The 26,102-nt window shown below is 37.5% G+C and overlaps 1 pseudogene; it reads left to right on the plus strand.

Moving 5' to 3' along the window:
• LOC104447073 overlaps positions 1 to 24,936 on the plus strand; it is a 34,179-nt pseudogene extending 9,243 nt beyond the window's left edge.
• Positions 24,937 to 26,102: the final 1,166 nt, after the last annotated feature.

A 26,102-nucleotide genomic window follows, 5' to 3' on the forward strand; every position in this document is an offset into this window, starting at 1 on the left:
TTTGAACCCCCACCAACCCAAGCTTTCCAGATCGAACTGAGCCCACATCAGCACTCAAGCCCATCTTTTGGCTTCATGCTCTTCAGTTCAAGACTCGCTTTCAACGCCCGCACCGCACCGCACGACTCACATAAGCTTTTCCTAGCACAAACGCACGCTCCCTCCTCCAAGGACCAAGAACATTGACTGATGCAAACAACTAAAAGAACTCCAGCCTTAATCGAATTTGTTCAGGCACAATACAGGCTACGCCCAGCCGTCACGTGGCTGTCATTCATGGCCACGACCACCACCGCCCCTTTGGCTTTGCCTGCCAAGACCCGGTCAACTGCGTGAACATGACGCACGCCGAAAGAAACCACAGAACAAGGGCATACAAAGGAAAGGATAGCGGCAGAAATCTACCAGAACACATTTGACAAATCACGAACACCAGAAACGGACGGAGAACTAACAACAAACGCATTTATTTCAGTCAGGCATTTCGTTGAACATGCCGAGGGCGTCGGCTAAAAGGAAGTTTCAAACTTGTCCGAGACACCAACTTAGACGAAAATTAGCAAGTAACGAATGAGCGAGGTTCAGCTTTGCCACATGGACAACTCGTTTATGCTCAGTATAAACAAAAAGACAGCAAGCTTCAGGCACAATGAAGACCATGAGCGTGCATCTAGATTAGGCATTTTACCGAACATTTCATCTGAGCAAAATGAGGGGTGAGAACGGGAGGCTCGAGCCGGGAATCGCAGCAATCAACACCCTAAGGCTCAAGACCATAGTACATGCACAAATAAGGATGGCAACTCGCACGAACCAAACAATGGCACCCGGTCCGATGATCCCAAAACAGAGCATGGGTACAAAAACGGGGCGGTTGGCCAAGAGTCCCTACCTGACTTATGGCATCAGACAGCAGATGAGCTCGAAGATCGGGCTACGTCCATTCGCCTCATGTACTTTCGAGCCAGGATCCTCGGGAAAACCAATTCTCGAATTGGAAAAATCAAGATCGCCCGAACAGGGATTTACTAGGGGTATACAACCGGACTGGGTTTATTCGAAACCGAGCTGACCCACCTCTAAAACAGGTTCAGAAAACAGACTTTTTGTTTGCACCGGTCCGGAACCGGTTCCATTTTTTTAAAACTACTTAGAACTGGTCCAGTTCCAGTGAAGGCCCCCGGTTCCCAGTGAAGGCCCACTAGGGAACTGGACCGATTGGACCCCTTTTTACTGTGTAAAAAAAAAAAAAACTAACTCCCTTCGCTCAGTCGCCCCTCTCTCTCTTTCCTAGTCTCTCTCTCTATCCGTAGTAAGCCAGCGCCCAGCCACCATCGTTGTTGCCACCATCAGCGCCACAGCCTGCAGGAACGCAATTCGTGCAGGTAAGAGAGGGGAAGCTCGCACGCAAAGTCGGGAAGCACCCGCCGAGCCTCTGGTTTCGGTTCCCCAAGTCGCACCACCCAATTCGAGCGAGCGCGAGCAGGCAACGTTGTGGATCTTCTCTCGCTTCTTCCCGCGACGCCCCGAAGTCGTTCGTATGTATGCTTCTTCTCTTTGCCCTGCTGCTTTGCGTGTTACGCTCGTCGCAATGGATGCGTCGCTGTTCTGTTTTGCGATGAGACTTTCAGCTTCGGTGCATAAGGGTTGCTATCAATTCTGTTGGTTTGTGACATTTTTGAGTCTCGAGAAGTGTCGCAATAGTTCTAGCAAACAATACTGGGGTTTATAGTTTATGATGTCGTAGAATCATAGGATTTTAACGGAATTTAATTTGGACTTACAGTTTGCTCAAAAAAAAAAAAAAAAAAATTAAAAGTTGCCTACAAATGATGAACAATGCGCAACTAGTAGCTTTTGGGCATTTAATTTAATAATTTTTTCAGGTTATAAATTTCATACGAAATTATCAAACTTTGTTTGAGAAAATACGAGTCTTTTTTAGATGGAAATTACAAATTAAATTTCTGTTATCAATTCTTATCCGATTCGTGACATCAAGTCTTATTCAATTTGATAAATTACAACTATTTTTTTTGCTGAACAAAAAACTCCATTTATTTCTCAAAATAATGCTCAAGAATTTAATAAAATGGTTTTCGAGTTTAGCAAATTCCAAAAAACTACCGAACAATGAAAATGCAAGAATGCAAATAATAAAGCACAATATGCATCTGGGAGCATGCTCTTAACCCTCAAAAGTAAGGCCAAATTTTGATGGTTTTCGGTTTGATTTTGGGTTGACCAAGTTATGAGTATTCCAATGCTTCAAAAGATCTTCCTTTTGACTGTAAGCTCACTTGAAATGGAGTTTGACAGAGAGAATTATGATGTTACTCAATTTTGTACTCAAGTTTTGCACTGTAAATAACTTTGAATATCTGCTCTGGTTAAGACTTTTTTTAGTGCCTAGGAGTCGTTTCGTTAACGTTTAAGTTTAGTATGGCCATTTCATAGTTGTTGTAATATTTTAGTCAGTTTTGATATCGATTTTTATTTAATTGTTAAGATTACGAGGTTGTTAGCACATATAACAATGTTATTTGATCAGAGACATTCCGAGGTGAATGGTACTTTTTCTTCTTTGAGTTTGTAAATACATATTTAAAAAAAAATATATAGATTATATATAGTAAGAGTAAAGAAATGACATTGTTGTTGTATAAAAAACCAAATCAAGTGTTTACTACTCCATATTTACAAATCTTTAGAAAGCATGTTATGCAAGGTGTTGTGAAGTAATATATTAACTACTTTGCAAACTGGTTTATGAATGATTTAAAAAATGATTGAAAAATGGTGAATGGATTACGTTGCGAAAAGTTATTTATTTGATTTATAAGATTTAATTCTGGATTGGATTTCTAGTATTGGAAGATAGTTGTTTGATGCTCAATATAATTATGAAGCCAATGAGAGGTTTATGGGTATGCATACCAATTTAGGATATTCTTCCAGGTTGAGCCACTAGTTTTGTAGGTGAAGACTTTGCTAAGGGGAGAATCTTAGTCGCCTTATCACTAGACATCGTGTCGTATGGTAGGATATTGAGCAATATATTGGTTGATGGATAAGCCATTGACACGTGATTTGAGATTAATTAATAAACGTGACCGCCCATTTATGTATTGTGATGGTGGATTTAAATGAATATTTTTATTTATATTAATTTTTTTAAATGAAACAATAAATATTTGATTCAATATATCTGTGTGTGTGTGTGTGTCTGTGTGTGTCATGACTTTGGATTACGAGTTTCTAGTATTGCTTTATACATGCATAATAGCTGTTCAATTTGCTTTGAAGGGATACGCACTACTGAATAGGCTATGGTTACTTATCCCATTCCTTCACAATCTTTATAGGTTCCTTGGTTAGTGGCAAAGTGAGAGTATTATCGATGGAGACTTTTGAGATCTCAACTTTTTGGGCATGGATTGAGGCTTAATCCTTTGAGTAGAAGGATAGCTTAATGATTACCCCTTTCATTATAGAATTTGGGCTGTCACAATGTGACTCAAGAGGACTTAAATTCAAAGACTGGGCTCTAATAAATTGAGATTGCAACACTCACCTCAAGTTTAAATGAGCCATTGATTAAGAGCTTTTACTTGATGAAATGTTTTAGAAGCCAAAACTTCACTTTCCTAAGGTTGATTACCAATATTAAATCTCACTCCATAGCTCAAGTTTAACACAAATTGGAGCTAAAGAGCTTGACCTTGAGCTTAAACTTGAATTTTGAGCGATGAAAAATAATAAAATTATGCTACTTGCATTCAAAATATCATATACTTATTTTGGTTTAAATAATTGTTATTGATGTATGGAGGAGCGTTTTCTTTCTTGTTTGGTATTGGAAATATAAACTTTGAGATTATATAGATATTAAACTTCTTGCATAATTGTTGGGAAAGATTAAAGGTAATATTTATTCAATCAAACCCATAACAAAACAAATTGATAGTATATTACATTTTTCCAATCAAAAATCCAAACTATTAGAGTTTGGATTTAAAATAGTTGATAAATTAGTTCAAATTATACTATATATACTCCTAGCGATTACTATCTTTGTATACTGCTCATGTGGTATATTCAGCTAGTTTTTCATGCATCAAACTAAGTCCTTTTCTGATTTATTTAGAGGCATGCCGTCACATACATATATGATCGATGCTAGGAGATTTGTTACAACTTACATTTTTCGAAACATAGCTCAAAGCAGTTCAAATCATATTATATATACTCCTAGCGATTATGATCTTTGTGTACTACTCAAGTGACATATTGAACCATTTTTTATGCATCAAACTAAGTCCTTTTTAGTCAAAGGCATGCCATCATATACATATATGATCGATGCTAGGAGATTCACGAAGAATTACATATTTTAAAACATAGCTCAAAGCGGTTAAATTGAGTAAGAATCAAACCATGGATCTCGAGTTCTAGAGACACAAGTTCTCAATTATTTTATCAATTTAAGCTTCTCTAGGCCTAGCAATTGCTCATATATTGATTGTTCATGAGACTTTGAAAAAGTTCCTGTATAATCATCACCACTTTGAATGAGAGAACTTTATCAAGTCACTACATAAAAATAATTGAATATGAGAATGATCTTTTACTTAAGAGAAATTGATAGGTATATATGTCATACCCATAGGAAAAAATTAGGATGTTAATAATAAAAGTGTGAAGCAATCTCAATTTTTTTTCCATAGACTTATAGTCTATTTTCCATGACTGTATTTGTATTGTGGTTTTGTTGTGGGCAAACATGTGTTTGTCGACACATTTTTTAATTGTATGATTAGTCAATTATGTTTTAATTTCCTTCTTCTTTTTTTTGTCTCTAGTAGCTATAGCCAAAAAGCATACATGTATGTGTAGGAAGTATAAAAGAAAGTCTAAAAGAGTGTAAAACACATAAACATTTTCCAATGCAGGTTCGTTTGAACATATCTCATTTTTAAACCAATGACCACTTACATACATTTATCTTTTCAAACACTATTTACATAACTCTAAATAAAACCCTACTTTGAAAAGACCAAATTGTCCCTTCTTGGATATTCGTTTTAGAATCTTCTTAGGGTTTAGGTGGTTTAGTTTTAGTTGCTTTTAAGTGTTTGGGCTGGTGTGAGAATTTAGGATTTGGGGATAAACATTATTTGGAAAAAAAAAAAAAAAGGTGGCATTTTCATAAATAAGGAGATAAAAATAATTAATGTGAGTTGTAAAGTGGTATTCGCGACCTCTTTTTTTCTTTTTCTTTTTTTTGCGCCCACATACGTACGGGCGTGTGCGGAGACTAATGCTGACTAAGTATGAAGCTTAGTCCAAGTTCTTCCAAACCCACCAATTCACGAGATCTGAATTTTTAACTTACAAGTTAATTTCAAATTGGAGCCGCCACTAATCGATGGAGTGGGTTGATTAAAAACCCAAGTGAAATATCGGAATAAATACTTCACTTCTATGCAACCAGATAAATTAGGATCATGGACTTAATTATATTAGTTAATCACTAATACTCTTTTGGTACTTAATCTTGTTTAAGTATCAAGTAAAGCATTTATGCAGCATTTTGTACCAATCATGGGTTCTAGGATTCAATTCCTAATCAGATTGAAGAAATAGAAATCCATGCATCACGAAGGCACAATTGGAATGCCGGAAATAAGTCAATATTTGCTTCTAAGAAATTATACACAATTTTTTTTTTTGGGGTAGGGTTTCAAGGGTTTTTTGATTTTTATAGAAATATGAGTAATTTTTTTATTTTTTCCTTATTTCTTATTTTTCTATTATTAAAATATTTGTAATATTAAAAATAAGAATACACTATATTATAAAGAAAAAGGGATCCGGGTTGGATTCTCGGGTCGAGATCGATCTAAATCCGTAAGCCAGCGACTCGACTGGCATGCGCGGGCCCGCCCGGAATTCTGTTTAAAAAAACTCCAAGCCCCTCTTTTTTAAAAACAAACAAATCAAGCCCACTTACCATTAAAAGAAATGCCCAGCCCAAGATTTACACCTAAGTACCTAACTAGGTCTGACCCATTGAAGTAGAAACCCTAGCCCAGAACCAAGGAAAACCGGTCGAGCGGACCCGCGAATCGACCCGGTTCACGGTCCCCATCGTTCTCCCTTTTCGAGTGATCAACGGAGACGACCGAGCGCCTCCTCCGGCGTCACCCAGGCCAGCCCGGACATCGCCGACTCGGCCTCCGCCCAGCCCGGCCGCCATCGCCGACCATCACTCTCTAGTCACGGCAACCCAAATCCCGGCCACCAATTTTCTCGGGCAAATCGTCGAACGCTTGGAGTTCGTTGGTGGATCCAAACGCGGCGGCGACGAAAACAACACGAGCAGATGGCGTCGTCGGTGGCGGAGCAGCGGTGGCATTGGGCCAAGCGACCGTGCTGCACGCGGCGAGGGGGCTATCACACTCACGACTCTCTCTCTCTCTCTCTCTCTCTCTCTCTCTCTAGCTCGCTCCGTAGATTGTCCTCCATGCGTCGTCGGTCTCTGCGCGTGAGGCACAGAGGTGGAGGGGGAAGAAGGAAGAAGAAGAAAGAAGGAGGGGGGCTGGCCTTGGGCGTGGGCCTTGCCCTCTCTCTCACTCTCTCTCTTTTTTAAAAAAATAATAATAATTATCCGAAAAATAAGGGGAATTAAAAAAAAAACTTAGTAAAAGCAAATGTCCTTTTTTTTATTAGTCATTTTTTGGTGTAAACAAATGTCCATTTTAAAAGAATTGAATGATTCGTTGATTATTCATGGGATAATCAAGAGTCTGTGCTAAGTGTAAGCTTAGTAATCCATTAGCTTTTTCTTTTGGTGGTTTGTCTCTAGGAAGGTCGCGACAATAAGAAAGTTAACTTCAATCTTATAAAGCATTTTCTTCATTCATATGAGCGGAAATTGAGCGCATAATCCTATACTCAAGCTAAAATTATTTGAATACAATGTTGAATATATTTTACATGTTGACATTTTTTACTTCTCTTTTTTTTTTTTTTTTTTTTTAAAAGTCTTGTTTGGAACATTTCTGCCTTTCTTTCAATTAAATATTTGAACCAATTGAAAGAGACAAAAGATATGGCAGTTGTGATAGCGAATTGTTTTAGTCTAAACCTCAATAAGTCGTATTATTTTATTCGAAACTATGAATTACAATATTTAGTCTCTAAAGGTTTTTCGTTTGGTAAACAAAGTATATTCAATACCTCACAAAAGTATGCTAGCTTACTTTATAAACCAATATTATGAAACATTTTAATTTACCAAAGCACCATGTATTGCAATTATTTGCTGGAAAATTCACAGATATAAGCATCAATAATGTAATTAATTCAATATGCCCTAAACTTATAGTATGAATGTTAATTCAGTCATAAATTTTTTAAATTTTATCAATTTAGTCTCAAATCTTCCCAAATCTTTGCAAAATTTTAATGTAGGCATTATGATCAATTTTTGCCAAAATTCGTTAATATGTGGTCCAATTATCGTTGGCCGTTCTATATGGAATATTGTCATATCAATGATTTTCGAGGAAAATTGTCAATATTAGGTTGAATTATTGCTCAAGAGACTTTTTGGTTGTCCTTGGTTTACAATATTAGATTCACCCATTCCCACTAGCACTACACATGAGGGTTCCATTTACAAAAGTACGGAACAAGAAATTTAAGTGAAAGTTGTCTCTAACCGAATGAAGTGATAAAAAATGCAGTGTCAACATTATTTTTCAATTTTTTTTTTTTATATAGCAGGTTAGGTGAAGCCCAGATTGGCTTGATCTTAAGGACTTATTCTCCCACATCAAATTGATACGGTCAAGATTCTAGCTTTGAAGTGCTCTCAATAACCATTGGGGGTTCGCCTCAGTGGCCACCCTTCCAACTTGGAAGGGGGAGGTGAGAGGTTCAAATCCCCATCTTCTCAGAGGGAATTGGGGTGGGGACGATTTCATTTCAAGAGTGGGTTTCAACTCCCACGCCTTGCAAGGAGGCAGGCAAAAGTCTGAGAGTGAGTGTTAGAGTAGGATTAGAGTAGGACCGACAAAAAAAAAAAAGTGCTGTCAATAAAACAAGAAACTAAAATCACAAGAAGATGAGTATATTTTCTTGCCATCATCTATTGAGAAAACATCACCTTTAGCAAAGATTCCACATCGGTTGGAAATCGTCATTCTCTTCACTTTTCTACTGAGTGAAAGGAGTCAATGCTTCTTTGAGACTCGAATCCCACGTTGCTTGGAAATTGCCGGTTTCCTTCGCTTTTCTTTTATACTTGCAAAAGACGAATTCAGAAAAAAGGTGTCATTGCTTTTCCAAGACTCAAACTTTGCCCATTGAGAAACACGACAGCTCTGTCGTGTTGCAAAACTTTGGCAATCCGTGTTGATGTCATTTTTGTTTTTTATTTTCGCCGAGGCATTGATGACTTGGTAAATTTTCATTAGATATTTCAACAAATTTACTTTCTTAAGTTTTTTTTTTAGTCAGATACTTTCTTAAGATTAAATTCTTCGTTTATTTGGTGTGGTTTCATATTAACTAAATTCAAATTCTTTAGGTCATTAAATGCTCTTTAGAATGGTACTATGGCTACCCTTTTCAAATCCACCCAACCCAGTACGTGAGTGATGGCTCTAGCCTTTGATTCCTTTAGGTTTTGCAAGACATAACTTTTTGTGATCTCGAACGAATTCTTACATCAATGTAAATTTAAAACTCAAGGTCTTTACAACTTTTAAACATTTAAATAAAATGTCGATCCAAATAGAAAAGTATAAAAGATTTTTAAATATCTTATAAAATACTATGCATTAAAACTAAAAATGTATAAGGCCTCGCGTGCCAGGCATGATGGCCGCCCTATATAAAATTAATCAACACGTTTTATTTTGCACCCTATCCATCATGGTATTTATATTATCTAGGGCTCGAGCCTATTGAGTAATCCTTACATCAAAGAGAGATCTGAAAAAAAAAAAAAAAAAAAAAAGGATCTTCCAAATCTCCTTCTCTTGCTTCTTCTCCTATTTACTTCCACCATAAACGACCAATTCCCAGCGACCTACTTGGTTTGGTGACACTCTAAATAGCACCGACACCAACACACGACACGCCGTTTCTAAAAAAATATAAAATTTCGACACATTTGGGACACGATGTATATTAAATATATATTTTTATATATAAATAAAAATTATCATTTTATGATTATTTGAATTAAATTCATAAATAAATAAATAAATAAATAAGTCTAGAATGAATATGCACTAAAAATATTAATTCTCCATTTATTAATATCATTATTATTTTTATTATTATGTTTTATTATATATATATATATTTTGACCTCTCATTTAGTGAATTTTTAAAATTGATCTCGATATCGGAATCACGTGTTGGAAACTTATATGTCAGAATTTCAACTCGAGTGTCGAAGAGTGTCAAAAAAGTTGATCAAGTATTAGATTTTTCGACACATGTTGATCAAGTATTGGAGAGTGTCCGAGAGTATCAGACATGTGTCAAAGTATTCAACACGATACGAAAGCCCTCGAAGAGTGTCGATGCCTCATAACTGGCAACTTCACTGCTAACAGCACCTAGCAAGGGGCCCTCACTAGTGTCCTCTCCTCCATCTCCACCACCAGCTCCTCGTCCCTCTCCTACGGCTTCTTCAATGCATCTTCTGCCGTGTTTGACGCCTCCCAAACCCTCTATGTTTTTGGCAATATAAAGAAAGTACAAAAAGTTAAATTGATCGAAGATAACCTTCTCCCACAGATTAGAAAACCACCTTATGGGGGAAACCACCTTCTGCCGCCCCTAGAATCCAAATTTGATTCGAATTAAAAAGTGAGACTAGTGTACACAGCTCAGACTTAAAAAATAATTTCACAGGATCTATGTCCTCCGTTAAGTGTATGTAAAAATCGTCTTAGAAGCAAAATAAATCCGCATCTTAAAGATTACATATATAGGGGCACCTTAACCCTAAACTTTTATCATTAGTGGTTAATAGTCAATCAGGAATCGAAATCTAGAGTCAATCTTTCGCTTAGCGGATCAAAGTACAATTCATCTCTTCATTAGCAATAAATCAATTTGCAAGTTCTTTCTTTCTCATTTCCGAAATATTTTATGTTGAGCCATTAGTCAAGAGACTTTTTGGTTGTCCTCGGTGTACCATATCAGATTCTCCCATTCCCATTAGCACGTAATATAAAAAATGTCATGTCAACATTATTTTTCAACTATTTTTTTGGTATAGCGGGGCAAGTGAAGTTTGGATCAGCTCAGATCAACATTCGCACATTTCAAGTGATTCAGTTCCCCGTGCAATCTTTAGGCTACACTCTCCACGTCAATTGATGCAGTCGGCATTTTATTCTTGAAGTGCTCTAAACGAAATTTGAAACTAAAATCACAAGGAGATGAACAAATTTCCTTTGACATCTAGTTAATCATCTGTTTAAAAACATCATATTGTTAGTCATGGTTTCACTAGTAAAGATTCCACATTGCTTGGCAATTGCGGAGCAATAGACGGACTCGGCAGAAGGCGTCAACGCTTTTTTACTATAATTGCGGAAGACCGAGACTCCGTACAACGGAGACTTTGCTTTTCCATTAGAGTCGATGCTTCGTCGAGACTCCAGTTGGTCATTGCTTGGAAATCGCCGGTCGTCTTTTCATATTCGAGGCTTTGCCCCATGAGAAACGCGACAACTCTGCACCCACTCTGCAACAGTTTGGTAAAGGTGAGAAAGAAGCGAGGAGAGGAGACTTGGACGATCCATTGTTCTTTTTTTCTTTTTTTCTTTTTTTCTTTTTGGGGTGTCTCGGGTCTCTCTTCGATGTGAGGTGTGTGTAGATTTTTTTTGGCTGAGTTATTGATGACGTGATAAATTTTCATTAGATATTTCAACATATTTTTTTTCTTAAGATTAAACCCTTCGTTTATGTCGGTTCTATCAAAGAGACACCCGAGACACCCAACGAGAAAAAGATGGATCATCCAAATCTCCTCCTCTTACTTCTTCTCGTGTTTGCTTCCACCATAAACGCCCAATTCCCGGTGACCTACTGTGGTTCGACCGGCAACTTCACTGCCAACAGCACCTACCAAACCACCCTCACCACCCCCGTTCTTCAGTTCAGTCGCAACAGAACCCTCCTACCTGGCAAGCACCACTGACGAGGTCTTGAGCCCGGACACATACGGCACATCGATGAGGAAGCTCCTAAACGGTCTGCATGAAAAGGACTATGAAGCTGATAATATCTTGTGTTCACTCAGCAGTGCCGAGGCTGATCCACTTTGTGTCCTTTCATGCAAAGTTGGGAGAATAGGAGATCAAAGTCATGGAATAGGATAATTACCAAAAAAAAAGTCATGGAATAGGAATGCCTAAAGGAAGCTAAGATTCTGTTTATTTTGCAGAAAATTGATAATTTAGAAAATGTTTTCTTAATAACCACTATTTATATCGATCGAAAAAATTAGTTAGCGAGAAATATTTTTATTATCAATAATAATTTATGTCTCAAAATTTTCATGAACCATGAAAGTATTTTTTATTTGTTTCTTTTTAAATGCAGTACATGCTATCATTTTCAGATTTTTTTTTTTTTTTTTTTTTGTAAATCACTCATTTTCACGAAAATTAATGGAGCCTAAGTGAAATTTGGGATGTTGCGCTAGAACTCTCAATACACTTCTACCTAGAAATACTTTACTTTTACATCGAGTGGCTTGCTAACTTTTGATGTTAGTAAATTTCAATGAATCATAGAAAAAGTAAGTTTTGCACTTCCTTACCTTCGGGATCTTCGTCATTGATTTGTTCCACTTCGTAAGATTGAAGAATGCCGATCAATTCATCAACGGAGAGTGGTATAATCCTCTGAGTCTCTCTTATCGAGGTCTTTACATGGTTCCAATCTTTTGAGAGACCTCGCTGTGAAAGCTAGTACGAGCACCTAGAGGGGGGTGAATAGGTGTAAAAATAATTTTCCCGGGGTGAAGTGTGCAACTCAAATCAGCAATAGATTATGAAAAGGAAATTAGACTTTTGTAAACAAATCGAGTTACGATCAAAGTAAAAGAGCGTAAGGAAGAAAATAAGAACACAGGATTTATAGTGGTTCGGATTAATCCAAGCCTACGTCTACTCTTCCACACTAACAGCCCACTGGCTGGATTTCACTATGAAACAAAAGAGTTGTTACAGTAAAGCTCTTCTTTGATTTCATAGTGTAGAGACTCTACTACAATTCCTCAAGGTCTCTTAAAGATATAGACTCTCTTTTGCGTACAAGATTTCGCTCAACAGTTTAATTGACTAAGAACAAAAAGCTTCAGACTGTGGAATTCTTCTATCGCGCACTCACTCAAACAATTGGAACGTCTTCCTTATATACTCCTTTATGCCATCATACCCGTTGGCACTTACCAAAGGAATTCTTCCAATCTACCCGTTGGACAGAATCAATTAGGAAGATTCTGAGCTATTTAAGGAATATGACGATAGCCCACCAATCCTGCTCGCCCATACAATCAGGATCTAGGTTTCCATAAGTAGAACCTTTCAAGTATACTTCGCCAATCAACGGATCCAAAATCCCTGAATCAATCTTGATTTGAGTAATGGATTCCAACATGTTGTATCTAGCCAAGAGATCTTCTCTAGTCGATAGAATCAAATCGTTAACAAAACATTCAGTTCTGGATAAGCCTTCTTCGACGGTCTAGAAACTGTTAATGAGGATAGACATTGAGTCTTGAGTCTGGCAGTCCGGAGTCTTCAGACTTTTTATGGAAGAGTCTGCAAGTCTTCAGACTAGACTGATGGAAACATGTTGTCAGCTTCAAAACACTCAAGGAAGTTTTCTCCAACAATCTCCCCCCTTTTGATGGTGACAAAACTTTCCTACAGATTTGGATAACTTTGACTTGCAAAATATTACTCAAGCAAATATGGATATCTCACAAAAGATAAATGGCTTAGTAAAGATAATATTAAAATCTACATCCACAGAAAGTGGTTAGTTTTGTAAATGAGAAAAACCATGAGATATCAACAGTGCTTAAGATAAACAAACATTTAAACAGTTAAACCCAAATCCAGTCCAAATCCAAACAGCCAAGCACAAAAGTCAAGTCAAGTCAAGACATCACAAAAGTCAAGAGTTCAAAGTTCAAAGTCAAATCTGCACCACATCTCTCCCCCTTTTTGTCATCATTAAAAAGGTAGAGATGAAAAGAAAATGGAATTAAGATTGCTTGGGAACACGGACAAGATGGAAATCTCCCATTGACTGGACAATGCCTTCCAGCTTTTTCAAATCCTCCTTTAGTTGTGCCACATCTTCACCCTTAGCATTTGCTTGAACTTGAAGAGCAAGGGCATGGATTTGATTATTCAAAGAAATCGAAGAAGCTTGTCCTGCATTCTGCAGGTTCTGAATTTCGTATCCCAGAGCATAGATTTGACCTCGCATCTCCAAAAGAACATCAAGCACTCTGCGAAAGTTTGCTGAATTATCAGTCTGAGTACTGGCATCTGCATGATCAGATGGCGTATTAGTAGATGATGGCAAATCAGCATGGTCAAGCAGATTGGGCGATGAAACATCATGTCCCTCCTCAGGAAATTGAGAGGCATAGATGTCCTCTGGATCTACTGGAGAGCGGCTTACTCATTCACTGGTGGCAGGAAAATGAGGACATACCTCTTTTCTTAGAATCTCTCCCTGTTTTCATGCCTTCAGGTGGAGAAAAATATTCCTCATGCTCTGCTTCTGCTTGTTCTCCTCTGCCCTCTTCTTCTCTTTCCTCAATCCTTTCCTCATTTGCTTCTTTCTCCAATTCTTCTCTCTCTCTAGTTCTCTGTTCTGTCTTATCCCTGTCTCGTTCCTATCTCTCCATTAATTCTGGAGCATGACGACTCAAGTTCTTCAATGCCATTGCAGAAATGGTGATATCATCCTCATCCTCCTCATCCTCAATGATGAGTGCTCTTCTTTTCTTGGATGGAGTAGCCATGGGCTCCTTCCCTTTCCTCTTTGCAGCCGAAGAGACTGGATGAGTCTTGACAGGGGTTTTCTCCTTGAATTGCTCCAACGCCTTGTTGAGTTCCTTCAAACGCATTTTAGAGACCATTTTCAGTCCCACCACCATTTGATCGCACGTTCGAACACAAAGAATCTGGGGAGGCTAAACGTTCAAATGTCTGAATAACTTGGTCACGAGTGCTGAGTAAGGAAGTTGATCCTTGTCCTTCACCATTGCTCTGTACATGTGGAACATAATAATGTGTGAAAGAGAGAACTTTTTACCAGTATTGATGGCGTACATCAACTTTGCCTCCGAGTTTGAAACGTCGGTCTTTGAAGTTGATTTTGGTCTGAGATAGTTAATCACTATCTTGTGAAGCAAAATGTTGGACGCATTCATCCTCAAATAAGAAATCTTCCTTTCCGTTGTTCTATCCTGAACAAGCTCTATCGTTGCACGAGCAATAGACACACTGATAGGTTGATATCTCCCTCTTTCAACCCCAATCACATCAGCCAGAGTATTCATGTCAACCACATAGTCCTAATCTTGAACACTAAAAGAGAACCTATTTGCATCCAAGAAACTAAGATTCGAATAGAAGTAAGCAGTAAATTTAGCATGAGCCTCTGTTGTTTCAGAACAAAACTGTTTGAGTTGCAGAAGGTTGAATTTTTCTCGCAGATTGACATTCAGAGAGTCAAGAAAATCAAAGTCCACCCTTCTAGGGTTTATCACGCCATGCTTAAGCAGCTTAGAGTACAGTTGCTTGTGTTCCTCCAAGCGAAACAAGTATGTCCTTTTACTTTGAATTTTTGCCGCAACACCCATTCTCGGTTTAAACTGACTGTACATCCTATCATCGTCATTCCAATCAAGCTAACTCAGCCCTCCAACACGTGCATCACTTGGGATATTTGCCAAAGCGTCTTCCGCCAACCCCGCAGGGGCAATTCCCAATTGTTCCATTGTGCGTAAAAAGAAAGTTTCATTTCTATACCCTTTGTCTTTTAGAAATTCATCAATGTAGTTCAACGGAGTACCACTCCTCTTCAAAGCACGATAAAGCTTGTAGGTAAAAGCGGGCTTAAGAGTTCTTACGGGTTTTGCGTCTTCGATGATTTCTTCCTCTTCTTGATGTGCAACATCCTGAGGTCTAGATGAAGGAGATGGACGCTGCTGAGAATATTGTGGGCTCTGCTGCTGTCTAAGAGATTCTTCTTCCTCGGTGAAATCAAAGTGCGTAGGCCCCTCACGCATTTGCTATGGTCCCCTGTTCGCGATCCTTGAAGACTTTCTTTGAGACGACATCTTTCATAGTCTTTGAGAGATTCCAAGCTTGTTTCCCAAGAAAGATGAAAACTTTTCGAGGATTAAACAAGAAAAGAAGACAGAAATGAAAGATCTGTGCTCTCTTAGGGCTTTTGTGAGTAAAACAAAGAAAAACCAGTAGTATATAAGGCAGTCGAAGCGAGGCATACAGAGCATCGTAAAAAAGGAAATGTAAAAATGTTTTTTAAAAATAACTGCCTTTTCAAAAATTAGATAACTGTCATAACTTCTTTTTTGAAAAGGAAGGATTGCAATAATAACATCAATCAATTTCAGATTGATGATCATACCTTTTCAAGATTTGATCCGAGAGATAAATTTCTAAAATAGAAATAACTTACAGTCGTTGATCTTGATTGTCCGAGTCCGAGAGTCTTTAGACTTTCGTCCCGAGTCTGAACTTCCTCGGATTTTAAGATATTGAGTCCGGAACGAATAACTTCAAATTGATTTTCTCCAGGGCTTTGTATATATATCGCCGGTTGATTCTTTGAATCAATAAACTGAATTGAAACTTCTCCATTTTGAACATGATCTCTAATGAAATGATGTCAAATCGCTATATGTTTTGCTTTTGAGTGAAGAATTGGATTCTTGGTGAGATTGATTGCACCGGTGTTGTCACATTTGATCTCGGTGCATGAATCTTCAATTCCAAAGTCTCTTAACTATTGTTTTATCCACAGAATTTGTGAACAATAACTTCCAAGAGCTACATATTCTGCTTCTGCCGTAGAAAGAGCTACTATACTTTGTTTCCTTGAAAACCAAGATATTGTCCTGCTTCCAAGTAGTTAACAGGTGCCCCAGGTGCTATTTCTATCAACTCTGCATCCAGCTAGGTCTGCATCTGAGTATCCAAGAAGAGTGAAGTCTCATTCTTTAGGATACCAGAGACCCAAATTTGAAGTTGAGGCAATGTATTTGATAATACACTTTGCAGCACTTAGATGAGATTCTTTACGGTCTGCTTGAAATCTGGCACACATACAAACACTAAACAAAATGTCAGGTCTAAAAGCAATTAGATAAAGAAGTGAACCAATGATACTCCTGTATAGCTTCAGGTCAACTTTCTTTCATTCTTCATCTTTGTCCATCTTCAAAGAACTTGATATTGGTATATTAGTCTTTTTGCAATTTTCTAGTCCAAACTTTTTGACAACTTCTTTAGTATATTTTTCTTGATGAATAAAGATTCCTTCCTTGAGTTGTTTCACTTGAAGCCTGAGAAAGAAAGTTAGCTCACCCATCATGCTCATTTCAAACTCATCATGCATAGACTTAGAGAATTTCTTGCATAGATTTTCATTAGAATATCCAAAAATAATATCATTAACATAAATTTGAACAAGTAGAAAACTTTTGCTTTCTCTTTTGATAAATAATGTAGTATCTACTTTACCTTTGACAAAGCCATTTTGAATTAAAAACTTACTTAGTCTGTCGTACCAAGCTCAAGGTGCTTGCTTTAAACCATATAGAGCCTTTTTTTAGTCTGAATACAGAGTCTGGTTTCCTTGGGTTTTCAAAAGCGGGTGGTTGTTCCACATAGACTTCCTCTTGGATGAATCCATTTAGGAAAGCACTTTTGACGTCCATTTGGAATAACCTGAAATTCTTGTGATAGGCAAAAGCAAGTAATAATCTAATTGCTTCTAACCTTGCTATTAGCGCGTAAGTCTCATCATAATCTATCCCTTCTTCTTGCATATATCCCTTGGCCACGAGTCTAGCTTTGTTTCTTACGACTTTTCCTTTCTCGTTCATCTAGTTCTTGAAAACCCATTTAGCTCTAATGATAGATTTACCTTTCGGTTTAGGAGTCAATTCCCAGACATCATTGATGCTGAATTGCCTGAGTTCTTCTTGCATAGCTTCAATCCAGCTTTCATCAGTTAAAGCTTCTTCTATGCTTTTGGGTTCTATTTTAGAAATAAGAGCCACAGCACTAGACTCTTCACACCTTTTGGATCTTGTGCGAATTCCTTCATTGATATTACCAATAATAAGATCTTTGGGATGACTAGACTTATACTTCCAGTTGCAGGTTGATTTGTCAGACTGTTGTTCTTTTTCTTCATTTGAATCTTCGTTGATCATCTGTTGCTTGTCTTCTGAAGTTTGAGCTGCTTCTGGAGATTTAGACTTTGCAAAGTCTGGAGTAGGTTTAGATTCTTCAAGATGAGCGTGAATCGATTGATTTTGCATAAAGTCTTGAAATTTGACATTCATCGATTCTTCCACAGATTGAGTCTTTTTGTTGTAAACTCTGTAAGCTTTGCTTGTAACAGAATATCCAAGGAAAATACTTTCATCTGATTTTTCTTCAAACTTACCAATTCAATCATTTGCATTTTTCAATATAAAACATTTACTTCTAAACACATGAAGATATGAAACAATGTGCTTCTTTCCTTTAAATAACTCATAGGGAGTTTTCTCCAAAATAGACCTTAAAAAGACTCTATTAATGATATAACACGCTATAGAAACTGCTTCAGCCCAAAAAAGAGAAGAAATGTTACTTTCAATTAAAAGAGTTCTAGCCATTTCCTGAAGCGACCTATTCTTTCTTTCTACGACTCCATTTTGCTCAGGAGTATATGGTGAAGAGAACACATGCTGAAAACCAGATTCATCACAAAATTTTATAAAGTCTTGATTTTCAAATTCACCTCCATGGTCTGTCTGTATACTTGAAATAACATACCCTTTCTCATTTTGGACTTTTTTAGCAAAATTTATAGAATAAGAAAATGTTTCAGACTTAATTGCCAGGAAATATACCCAAGTGAATTGTGAATAATCATCCACAATTACTAAACAGTATATCTTACCTCCAATACTCTGAGTTCTGGTTGGTCCAAAAAGATCCATATGCAGGAGCTGCAGTACACAATTAGTGGATACTTGATTTTTTGGTTTGAATGAGTTTCTTACCTATTTTCCCAACACATATGGTGTGCATAGATCAAACTTTTGGTATGTCAATTGGGTAGTCCACGAACAAGCTTCTTTGCTGAGATTTTGGCTATTTGCTTCATGTTAATGTGCCCAAGTTTTCTGTGCCATAAGTTTACTTCTTCTTGAATTGTGATTAGACATTGAGTTTCATCTGGTTTGATATCCAAAAGGTAGATATTCCCATGTCTTCAACCTATGAAAGACTGAGAGGAGTCTTTACTGGTTCCTGAACATATTCCTTCTTGAAAGTTGATTTTGAAACCGGTGTCGCACAGCTGACTAATGCTCAACAGATTGTAGTCGAGTCCTTCTACTAAGGAAACATTATTGATCGTGAGGCTTCCAATCTTTACAGCTCCGTATCCCACAATTATTCCTTTGTTGTTTCCTCCAAAAGAAACTTTTCTACCATTAACTTAAACGAGCTTTATGAAGCAACTTGAATCTCTTGTCATATGTCTTGAGCATCCACTATCCAGGTACCATTTGACCTTTTTCTTGATAGTGACTTGCATTTTGAAAAGAGACTCAAGCTTTCTTTGGTATCCATATTTTCTTGGGTCCATTTGTGTTAGTGTAATATATGGTCTTTGTCCATACCTTCTTAACAGGTTTCCAAACCATAAGACATTCTTTCTCAAAATGATCAGAGCTATTGCACTTAGAACATTTAAGAGCACTGCGACCTACTGGTTTTACAAAAATTTTCTGGAAATGATTTTTGTAAGAATCTCTTGTAGGTCTTTGCATAATTCTTTCCTTTACTTTAGGAAAATCAATCAGAGGAATGGTTTCAGTAGTCATTCCTAAACCTGATTTGTTAAACTAAGGTCTTTGTGCTGAAAGAATTTTTTCAAGTTTCTCAAATCCTATAGAAAACCTTTTAGAGAAACTTGAAATATCATTTTTCAAGAATACATTTTCTTTTGAAAAGTTGTCTGCATTTTCTTTCAAAGTAGTAACACTTTTATCTAAACTTTTGATCTTTTCTTTCCAAACATTTTCCTGTTGTTTCAATGCAGAATTTTCTCTTTTAAGTTTAGAAATCCTTTTGATAGAAGTTTTGAGACTAAGACACAATTCATCAATGTATCTAGAGACTTTAGTAGGGATTTTCAAATTACTTACCTCGATTTCATTTCCAATGAAGTCATCACGGAGTCTAAATCGAGTCCGATTGTGCCATGAGACAAATATTGGCATAATCATCATCACTTTCCTCACATTCTATATCACTCCAAGTTTTTGCTTTAAGTGTCTTTCGATATTTCTCAGCTTTTCCTTTCTTTTTCTTCAAAATGGGACAATTAGGTCTGATGTGTCCCTTTTTCTTGCATTCAAAGTAGACTACATCTTTATTGGATTCATCATCCTCAACTGACTTAGTCTGTTGCTTTTGAAAGCTTTGTTTCTTTGGATTGAATCTTCTCCCCTTTCTGTTTAGTTTTCTGAATCTTCTTATCATGAGAGCAAGCTCTTCATCATCCATATCGTCTTCAGAATTTGTGATATCAAAATCATCATTAGATTTTAATGCAATGGATTTCTTACCTTTAGGATCTTCATCTTCGTTTATTTGCTCCACTTCATAAGACTGAAGAGTCCCAACCAATTCATCAACAGATAATGGCATGATTATGTGTGTCTCCCTTATTGAGGTCTTTATGTGATTCCAATCCTTAAACAGTCCACGCAGTAGCTTGTTTACCTTCATGGGTCCATAAATTGGTTGACTTTGATATTCAAAACCATTCACGATTTTTGTAAAATGACTAAACATGTCAGTGATAGATTCTACTGATTTCATTTTGAATGCTTTGTATTGACTGAGTAGAATGTTGATTCTGGTTTCTTTCACTCGATCAATTCCTTCATAAGTGATGTGTAATCTATCCTGCACTTCTTTAACTGTTTCATAAGAAGATATTCTGTTATATTCAGTAGGAGATAATGCACAATATAAAGAATAAATTGCTTTTGCATCAAGAGCTTGTCTCTTGGTTATTTCTTCTTGAGTTATTTCACTAGACTCAATGGCTTCTTTTCCTCTTTCTGAGACTGGTGCAGCTTTAAGAATGATTCCTTTGTCTATCACATCCCATTTCAGAGGATACTTTGATCTTAGAAATGCCTTCATCTTGTTTTTCCATATGTTGTATTCCTTTCCATCAAAATAAGGCGGTCCGTATTGTTTTGCCCTTCAACCGATCCACGGAGCCAACATACTAGCCATAGATCTTTAACTCAAGTAAAACACTTCAACTTAAGTGAGTACACAAGCTTTGATACCAATTGTGAAAGCTAGTACAAGCACCTAAATGGGGGTGAATAGGTGTAAAAACAATTTTCTCGCGGTGAAGTGTGCAACTCAAATCAGCAATAGATTATGAAAAGGAAATTAGACTTTTGTAAACAAATCGAGTTACAATCAAAGTAAAAAAGCGTAAGGAAGAGAATAAGAACATAGGGTTTATAGTGGTTCGGCTTAATCCAAGCCTACGTCCACTCTTCCGCACTGACAGCCCACCGGCTGGATTTCATTATGAAACAAAATAGTTGTTACAGTAAAGCTCTTCCTTGATTCCACAATGTAGAGACTCTACTACACTTCCTTAAGGTCTCTCAAAGATATAAACTCTCTTTTGCATACAAGATTTCGCTCAACAGTTTAATTGACTAAGAACAAGGAGCTTCAGACTTTGGAATACTTCTATCGTGCACTCACTCGAACAACTGGAACGTCTTCCTTATATACTCCTTTATGCCATCATACCCGTTGGCACTTACCAAAGGAATTCTTCCAATCTACCCGTTGGACAGAATCAATTAAGAAGATTCCAAGCTATTTAAGGAATATGACAATATCCCACCAATCCTGCTCGCCCATACAATCAGGATCTAGGTTTCCATAAGTAGAACCTTCCAAGTAACTTCGCCAATCAACGGATCCAAAATCCCTGAATCAATCTTGATTTGAATAATGGATTCCAACATGTTGTATCCAGCCAAAACATCTTCTCCAGTCGATAGAATCAAATCGTTAACGAAACATTCAATGCTGGATAAGCCTTCTTTGACGGTCTAGAAATTGTCAATGAGGATAGACCTTGAGTCTTAAGTCTGGCAGTCTGAAGTCTTCAGACTTTTTATGGAAGAGTTTGCAAGTCTTTAGACTAGACTGATGGAAACATTTTGTCAGCTTCAAAACACTCAAGGAAGTTTTCTCCAACACTCGCAAGGTTTGTTAATCTTCATTGGGGAAGAAATTGGATAACCTTGATATGCTAATCCATTTACAATTTCGTAAGCGGTTGAACATATCTCAAATCGACTCTCCTTGCTTCATCTTGAAGGATTCATATTTGCTGAGCAGGAAGTTTACTTTTGTCTCTTTTACACGATCGGTTCCTTCATATGTAACATGAAGTCTATCCCAAACTTCTTTTGCTATTTCACATGAAGAAATTCCGTTATATTCAGCAAGAGACAAAGCGCAATATAAAGAATAAATTGCTTTTGCATCAAGCGCTTCTCTTTTGGATATTTCCGTCCGAGACCTAGAAGCAGGGGGTTTTGTTTCTTTGTCTTTGTCATTCTTATTTGATGTAGATGTAGCATTGGGATTGATTCCTTTTTCCACAACATCCCATTGCAAGGGATCTCTGGATCTTAGGAATGCTTTCATTTTGTACTTCCACACGTTGTATTCCTTTCCATCAAAATATGGTGACTTGGTGTTGCTTTGCCCTTCCATAAGTCTTGGTGCCAAGATACTAGCCATAAAAGATCTTTAGCTCAAAAATAAAAATACTTTTATAAACCGAGCACTTAGCTCTGATACCAATTGAAAGTGCTAGTATGAGCACCTAGAGGGGGGTGAATAGGTGTAAAAACAGATTCTGCAATAGGCAGTGAAAATCTTTACTTTTAACCTGAGTCTGAATAACAACAGACTTTTGAAACTGAGTCTAAAGAGCAGCAGACTTTGAGCGAGATCAGACTTTAGCAGTTAAATTTAAATACGAACAAAATAAAGGAGTTCAGGGAAGAGAATAAGAACACAAGGTTTATAATGGTTCGGCTTAGATCAAGCATACTTCCACTCTCCCACGCTAACAGCCTTCTAGCTGGATTCCACTATGCAATTAACAAGAGGTTACAACTTTGAGTGCAAACACTTAGTAGTAGATTACACTATCTCACTAAATCACTCTTTTGGTATTTCTTTCAAGATCACAAACGTTTAAGCTCACCAAAGACAAGTGTATGATTGAAGGTTGCTCAGACTTTGGAATTATAAATTCTACGCTCCGTCTTTTACTTGCTCATCGGTCCTTCATCTCCTTAAATAATCCTCCACTTCCAAACTAGCCGTTGGACAATATCTTGAGGATCGTCTTCCAATCTACCCGTTGGACAGATCTGTATTTAGAAGATTTAGTAGCTGTTGAGTGATAAAGGTAAAATCCCAAATTGATTCCGATCGCCCATACAAAGAGAATCTTGGTTTCCATAAGTAAAGCTCTTTTGTATAGAAAGTTATTGTCTTCAAGATCTAATTGTCAATTAATTAGATTGAGTCAATCAAATCAATTTTGATGTGGAATCCAAACCAGATCACTAGTCGTTGTATGATTGGGGCTTGTGTTACGTTCTGTCAAATCTAGATGTGAAGTCTAAGTGCAATACACTTTACAATCTGAGTGTGAGTGCAATAGACTTTATAATCTGAGTCTGAACATATTCTACTTCTGAACAGATTTAGCTTTAAGGTCTTAACACAATCTGAATAAGTTCAGCTTCAGCATAGAGTCCGTCTTTTGGTTCAGCTTCAGCATAGAGTCTGTCTTTTGGTTCTTCATTCACGTTCAGTCTGGAATTTGTCAGAGTGACCAGACTTCTGATGTAGAACAGACTTTGACAATATCCTTTACATGTTCTATCATCTGCATAGTCTATTACTTAACCATTAAACACGTTAGTAGCCTTTGATTTATTTTGTCAACTTCAAAACATCATAAGGGATTTCCCTAACATGAATGACAGCATTTTTGTCTTTCTAGGTGAAGTTGTGGATGAAATTAGCACGGCTGAGTCGCTGCAATTTGATTTCAGCATCATCATAGTGGCAACGGATAGCTTTTCTCATTCCAGGAAGCTTGGACAAGGCGGTTTTGGAGTTGTCTCCATGGTAATAATTAACAAAGCACATCCTCTACTCTATTGTATTCAAAATTTAAGCAATGAATAGTCAAAGATGATATCAATTTGATACTCCTAGAAATGCTTCAATGTACCAATTGATACTCACAGATCTAATTTGTTGAAAATTCAGGGTCAGCTCTCCAATGGACAAGAAATCGCAGTGAAACGGCTATCGCAAAGTTCCAACCAAGGGGAAGTTGAGTTCAAGAATGAGTTCATGTTACTAGCTAGGCTACAACATAGGAACTTGGTCAAGCTCCTAGGTTTCTGTCTAAAAGGGGTTGAACGGCTTCTCATTTACAAGTTTGTGCCCAATTCGATCCTTGATCAGTTCATATTTGGTATGTTTCTCACGTTGTCATTCATGAAATCTTATCTTCACAAAATGATTAATAGACGTCTTATAGAATGCGATTCCACCAAAATGCGTAGATCCCCTGAAGCGTGGGGATCTCAACTGGGATACGCGTCGCAAGATGATAATGGGCGTCGCCCGAGGGATGCTTTATCTACATGAAGACTCTTGACTTCGTATTATCCATTGGGATCTCAAAACCAGCAATGTTTTGTTAGACTCAGAAATGAATCCAAAGATATCAGATTTTGGTATGGCGACGCTGTTCGAGTTGGATCAAACTCGGGCCAAGACAAACCGAATCGTGGGGACCTAATAAGTGACACAATCTCCTAGAGCTAATGCTTATCAAAAGAGAAAAGAAAACTATAGAGCTAATAAGGTGGACTTATTGTGATGGACAGTGGATATATGGCGCCGGAGTATGCGAGGCATGGAACTTTCTCGATCAAGTCAGATGTGTTCAGTTTTGGAGTGCTGGTTTTGGAGATTGTGAGTGGTCAAAGGAACGCTCTTTTCCGCATGGGCGATGACACGGAAGTCCTTATAAGCTATGTGAGTATAAGAACATACCTTCTCATTTCACATAATATTCTAGAGATCAATCTGCTCAATGTTTGTCAAATTTTTGTAGGTCTGGAAGAATTGGAAGGAAGGATCATTATCAAACATTATCGATACCTCTATAACTTCTGGTTCAAGTATTGAAATTGTGAGGTGCATCCGCATTGGTCTACTATGTGTCCAAGAAAATATGATTAGCTGGCCAACAATGGCCTCAGTCCTTCTCATGCTTAACAGCGACTCAGTCACTCTCCAAGTGCCATCGAGACCCGCATTCTACATACACAGCGGCGTCGAATCTGATATGCCATCCATGCAAGATTACAATTTGAGGGTGTCTAAGGTCGAGGAATCAAGAAGCAAATTGAACCAGTTCTCGGAAAATGAGGCTTTTATGACGAAATTTGTACCACGGTAGCCTTAGAAAATGGGAGATTAGTGTGCCCTGTGTTGGAGAAATCTTTCTGGAATATTTTAAAGCTGACAAAACGTTTCCAAAAATCTAGTTTGAAGATTTGTAGACTCTACTATTTAAAGTCAGAAGACCTCCGGACTACCAGACTTAAGACTCAAAGTCTATTCTCATTGACAGTTTCTAATCCGTTGAAGAAATGCTATCCAGAACTGTGTGTTTTATTAAGGATTTGACTTTATCGACTGGAGAAGATCTTTTGGCTGGATATGACATAACGGATTCCTTTATTCGAATCAAGATTGATTAAAGATCCGATGATTGGTGAAGTATACTTGGAAGGTTCTACTTATGGAAACCGAGATCCTGATTGTATGGGCGAGTAGGATTGATGGGCTATCGACATGTTCCTTTAATAGCTCGAATGATCTTCCTAATTGATTCTGTCCAACGGGAAGATTGGAAGAATTCATTTGGTAATTGCCAACGGGTATGATGGCATAAAGGAGTATATAAGGAAGACGTTCCAGTTGTTCGAGTGGGTGCACGATAGAAGAATTCCAAAGTCTGAAGCTCCTTAATTCTTAGTCAATTCATTTACTGAGCAAAATCTTGTACGCAAGAGAGAGTCTATATTTTGAGATACCTTGAGGAAGTGTGGTAGAGTATCTACACTGTGAAATTAAGGGAAAGCATTGCTGTAACATCTCTTTTGTTCATAGTGAAATCCAGCCGATGGGCTGTCTGCGGAAAAGTGGACATAGGCTTGGAATAAGCCGAACCACTATAAACCTTGTGTTCGTTTCTCTTCCCTTCTCTCTGCTTTACTTTGATCATAGTTCGTTTTGAGAACTTCCTTTCTATTGTATGCCTAGTATTACTTTCGTATCTCGAGAAATTGTTTTTACACCTATTCACCCCCTCTAGGTGCTTATACTAGCTATATCAATTGGTATCAGAGCTTGTGTACTCACTTTGTTTGAAGTGTTTTACTTCAGAGTTAAAGATCCATGGCTAGTATGCTAGCTCCAGGGCTGGTGGAAGGGCAAAGCAATACCAGACCACCTTACTTTGATGGAAAGGATTACAACATCTGGAAAAACAAGATGAAAACGTTCCTAAGATCAAAGGATCCTCTGGAATGGGACGTTGTAGAAAAAGGAATCACTCCT

The sequence above is a fragment of the Eucalyptus grandis genome, chromosome 5 (assembly GCF_016545825.1).
Source record: "Eucalyptus grandis isolate ANBG69807.140 chromosome 5, ASM1654582v1, whole genome shotgun sequence".
Classification (NCBI taxonomy): domain Eukaryota; kingdom Viridiplantae; phylum Streptophyta; class Magnoliopsida; order Myrtales; family Myrtaceae; genus Eucalyptus; species Eucalyptus grandis.